This window comes from Nematolebias whitei, chromosome 13 (genome assembly GCF_014905685.2).
Source record: "Nematolebias whitei isolate Nwh7 chromosome 13, NemWhi1, whole genome shotgun sequence".
Taxonomy (NCBI): Eukaryota; Metazoa; Chordata; class Actinopteri; order Cyprinodontiformes; family Rivulidae; genus Nematolebias; species Nematolebias whitei.
The window spans coordinates 28595845-28601844 of record NC_056510.1 but is presented as its reverse complement, the minus strand read 5'-3'; positions in this window follow the sequence as shown (position 1 = coordinate 28601844).

Below are 6000 nucleotides of genomic sequence, written 5' to 3'. Positions count from 1 at the left end.
TCTAATAGAAGAAAACAACGCACCAAACAACAGCAGCATGAACAGATGAATATTTAAGACTGCTTAATAATAATAATTAATTAATAATTAAGTATTACTTATTTTTATTTTAAATTTATTATTATTATTAATTATTATTTTATTATTTATTTATTTTTATAATAATTATTAATTAATAATTAAGACTGCTTAATGTAAAATTTGATGCAACACTAGATATGCTCTCATGAATCACTTTATGCACAACTGAAGTTTGTTTTGTTCAGCTAACTGTAACTATTCTTTATTATAACTTATTATTATTGAGTTACAGAGATACATTGTTTATATTCTCTACAAGACTTTCTAATCATGTCTTGCCTCACAGTTGGCTATGAACGTCTAAAGAGAATGAAAAAATAAAACTCTCAACGTTTGTGACAATAATAAAATACTTTGATATACATTAGAGTATAAACGAGGCATGGGAAAAGATGATGCTCAGTGGATCCTGCCCTCTTGCAGTCCAGACCTAAATCAGCATAACTAAATGCATGGCTCATTCCAATCACTCCCAACTGTAAGATTTAGCAAAAAGGAATGTCTTAAAGTACACAAGGTGTTAGCTTTTCTCACAAAAAAACTCACAGCTGGTTCTACAGATGAGAAAACCTACAAATTTGAATGTAACACAAATATAAAACTTCATAAAATGTGAGTATTGACTGATTTTCTCAAAGAGCTGCTATTTATAGCCCACTACCAAAAAGGAAAGAGGCGAACAATAAAACTTTTTGCCTGTCTATGTATGTTCCTTTGTCATGTTGATGAGATATCTTATGAAACAATGGATAATTTAATGATACTCCCAGAAAGTAATTATTGATGCCATGCACCTACAAATGATTCTTTTTTTTGGAATCAACATGCATCATATTGGTCCCTGCAGATAACTGACCTTGTTGACCACATACATAAACAGCTACAGTCAGTTTTACAGATTTTGAACTAAAATGTGATGCTGTGTTTGCTGAGAGTTATTCCCAGTAAGTACTCTGAGTGCTAACAAATCATGCAAGGTCTTGCAGTGAGACGTGTGTTACACGAGATGAGAGGAGTATAACATTATTTTCAAGTTTTGACCAAAATAATTATATTTCCATCTCTTCTCAACAGAACATGATCCTACTATCAAAATCAGTCATATGAAACATGTACACAAGGCTTATTTTCTCTAATCCAACATATTGCTTTTTAATGTTACTATTTGTTTTATGTAAACTTTAATTCAGTGATCTCAACGTTCATATAAAATGTTTGGTGTATTATAGGATTTTGAAGAATTCCTCTTGGAGTTGCATTTTGATAAACGTGGAAAACATACTTCTTCTGCAAATACTTAAAAGATGATAGAAAATGTTTCAAATGAAAAATAATGAGTGTGCATGGAAGAGAGTGACAATGACAAATTCAACATTTGTAACTTGCTTTATTTTGTTGTTCTTTTTTTTTTTTTTACAGCCGTACTGCCATCTGCCTACAGCTCAGGATAGTTACAAAAATTAGACCTTTCAGGCTAAAAAATCTGTTTGTGTGCATGTTAATTTGGTTACACAGACAGTTGTGTCATTTTTAAACTTTATCCAAGTAAGGGTGTATTCCTGAACAATAATAACTTTCTCCAGTAAGTTACTCGGAGACGTCTGGCCAAATATTGGTTGTGTATTTTGTACCAGCCGGTCATTAATCAGCTAAGTTTTCTATTTTTTTCAGCATGTAAGTCTTTCCGAAATAATACTTTTCTGTAAAAAAACAAAACAAAACACATCGACTTTTGTAACTGTAACAATAAGGTTTCATTCATTGAGTCAGGCTTCTGATCAAAGTCAAATAATGTAACTGAAACTCAGCTGCCATGATGTGTTAAATGCAAAACATGCAAATCTTTAAAATAAATAGTTTAACTTTTGAAGCAGTAAAATTCTAGCATTCCTTGAGGGGATGCATATCACCTTCCAGCTTTCATGGCAACTTTTTAAACTGCAATCATCTTAGGTTGTGAAGTTAAGGAGGTATATCTGTTTTAAATAACACCATGTATGATTTTCAGTTTCAATTCAATTCAGTTTATTTATATAGCACCAACTCACAACAGAAATCATCTCAGGGCACTGAACAGAAACATTCATATATAAAAATGATAAGTTAACATTGTTTATCTGAGGAGCAGACTGTTTTTGCAGAACTCTCATCTTGAGCAAGCGTGAAGGCGACAGTGGAAAGGAAAAACTCTTAGGCTGCTGTAAAGGTTCAAGTTCAAATGGGGCATTTGCCTGACCAAAAAATATAAATACACTTGAGATAATTTTGTCCAAATGTTGATTAATGTAGTTATCACCTTGCTGCGGTGTGATCAAATGCATCTTTTCCAACATTTCTAACATTGTTCTTAGCTGTAATAAGGCTTTGATGCTTGTAAAACACCATCACTGTATGTGTGGGTGGGGCTTAAAGCCTGAGCTATCTCAGATGTGATGACATAAACTGCACACTGAAAGACCTTTGCCATGAACCCTGACGTTGGAGGGGGACCGACATTCCCTCTAGATGGGTTCGTGTGTAAGATTTTAGTTCCGCCACTCAACTATTTGAGCAAAACGTTGCCCTTAGTGAAAACTTAAAATGCACCTCAGATATTTTTTCAGGTGTTGCCTCTTGTTGGTTCACAAAGTTCTTACGTTGCTGCTGGTGTGGCTGTTGTGTTACTTTCTGCTGCTTCCTTCTGCCGGCGTCACCACAGCGAGCAAACTTGCACCAAAGATTTGCCAGTAGTTTTACTCCAGATGCCGTTCCTGATGCTACCATGGACTCAACCATGCAGCATCAAGATTACGAGACCACGTCACTGACCACCAAGCATCCACAGCTCCTTCTTACCTATAGCTGCTGAATGTTCAAATATTAACTTTACTCATGTTTTATTAGCTATAATTAGTTATTTCATGCTTAATATACATGTCATATTTTGCACTATGTAGGAGGTGGGACTTGTATACTCCACAAGACCAAAGAAACTGTTTATTTACTCAAGGTGTCAAGAACAAGGACAAAGTTTGTTCTGGTCTGACCTTTCATACTTAACAAGAAATTAAAGGATACAACTCATGGTAGTATTAATAAATGTGGAAAATGTCAAACATGTCTTTTTTTTTTCTTGCAACTGTGTGGGAGAGATGGGTTTCTCAGTTCTTGCTGAATATACAGTATGTACATCAGCCACACTTCATATCTCACGTCACTGGTGCTCAGAAGGTCCCAAAAATACACCATAGCTTCTGTAAACTGGGTCCTGCTTACCTTAATTTCTAACAATGAGAAGAGGCAGGGACATTGGGTTTAGTAAGATAAAGTCTGTGTGCACATTTTGGCTCAAAAATATAGCATGGCAGAGGATGTAAACTTGATATTGCCAGTTTCAATTTAAAACAATAAACGGTGGGGGAGATAATTTGTTTATCTTCTATATGTTGACAGGTTAAACTATCCATCCATCCATTATCTTTACCCGCTTATTCCTTTTTGGGTCACGGGTATCACTGGTGCTCATATCCAACAGTCACTGTGTGAGAAGGAGGGGACACACTGGACATGTCTCCAGTCCATCACAGGGACACATAGAGACAAACAACCATTCACTCTCTCACTCACACCTAGGGACAATTTAGATTTACCAGTCAGTCTAACATGAATGTTTTTGGTCTGTGGGAGGAAACTGGAGTATCTGGAGAAAACCCGCACATGCACAGAGAGAACATGAAGACTCCACCCAGAAGGGTTCCAGATGGGATTTGAACTGGAAACCTTCTCAATGAGAGTCAACAGCTCTACCAACTGCACCACCGTGCCACCCAATCCTCTAAGAATTAAACTCTATTTCTCCTTGTCAGAGAGCTACTGTATATCTGCAACAGGTAAGGTTCATAATTCATAATTCAGGTTCATAATTTTTAAACAGAACCCGCTTCAAAAAGGCAGACATATATTTTATAGCCAGAAGAGGTTCAGTAAAGTACTGTGATGTAGTTATGTATGTCTTTATATTAATTATGTCCCAGCTAGGCTACTGTAATGTGTTTTATGTTGGGGTCCATCTGTTGTCCCTTTCACGTCTCCAGCTCATCCAAAATGCTGCAGCTCGGCTCTTAACAGGAACTTGTAGATTTGAGGACATTTCACCAGTTTTGTCCTCCCTTCATTGGTTCCTTGTACATGTTTGAACTGATTTTAAAATTCTCCTGTTGACCTTTAAGTTCATAAATGACCTTGCACCCTCACATCTCTCTGACCTACTTCAACTCCTTCTTGGGAGTTGCTGAGATCATCTGAGCAGCTGCGTTTGATTGAAGCTCAATTATTGGCCCTAAACATGGGAACAATCTGCCCCTCAACATTAGCCCCCTTCACTCCCTGCTTTTAAATCTCTCCTAAAAACACACGTGTTTTCACAAACACAGTATGATTTGATTTAGTATTTCATATGTTTTTTCATATTAACGTATGTTTGACCGAGCTAAAAAGTTATTGTCAAAAATTCTGAATCACTTTGGTATTGTGTCCCCAGTTATATATTTAACAAAATAGGTGGTCTAAAACTAGCTGATTTCAATATACATAACTTACCCATCAAACTCTCTGAGTTCCATAAACAAGTATTATTATACTGGAAAATGCTCTACGTACATAATTACTCACCACACTCCACTATCATGGAATAACAGATTCAGATTATATTGCAATAAGTCATTATTTTACAAAGGTTGGATGGAGAAGAACATTTGGTCTGTTGTACACTTAATGGATGCTAATGGTTATATGTTAAACTATGAACAATTATGTGTGGAATATAAATTCTATCCCCCAAAGTTGAATTTACCAAATTACTTAAAGCATACCAAAACAATTTATTAATCAGATTCAAAATATAATAGCATATCATCCTATAACCCTACAATTACCCACTCTATCTATTAATTGAATACCATTTACTGACAAAAAATTAAAAATCAACAGCCACACAATTAGAAACTGTCTAAATGAAACTTTATTCCCTGGGAAAATAAATAAAAATAACATATTTTGCAAATTTAGAAAAAAAAAAAAAATCCATTGAAATGTTAAGAACGCTATATTTAAAAATCCCCAACCAAAGGCTAAAGAAACACACTTTAAAATTTTAAATGCAAGTTACCCCTCCAGAGAGCTACTAAGAACTTGTTTTAATATTGATGATAATAAATGCTCATTCTGTGAACAGGATGTAGAAACAATAGACCATATCTTCTATAAATGCAACAAAACCAAAATATGTTGGAATCACTTAGAAAGGTGGATCACACTGAAAATTACATTTCCTGAATCTATTTCTAGAGATATGGTAACATTTGGAGTATTATTGAAAAACAAAAACAAAAAATGGAACTCTGTTGTAATCTGATATTTTGTCTGGCAAAATTCTTTATTCATAAACAGAAAGTGCTAAAATCAGCCAAAATTTTTACAAATTTTAAATCTGAATTCCAATTATATTTGAAATCTCTGAAATACATTGAAACATATGAAGACCTGTATGAAATGTTAATGGAATTGCCCACTAATGCAGGCTAATCCTAAAATATATACCCACCTTGTTGTTTATTTTTTCTTTTCTTTTTTTATTTTATTATTCTTTAATCAGTTATGCTTTGATGTTCCCATATCTAAGTCTGCCTCTAGTATGCCCTTTTTAGATTTACACTATTGTGCCATACTTTTTTTTTTTTTTTGATAAATAAAGTTTTCTTTACAAACACACAGTTCCCAGACAGACTCAGGCATAGATATTAACACTAGATCCCTCATTGGCTGCTGCGGCGCAGGAATTTCGGCCGCCATCTTGGAGCGGTCGTCCTTATTTGGTTAAAGCAGAAGATGTTTCAGTCTCAGCACTTCGCAGCTTATTTCTGTTCAAATCAACGGACTGCT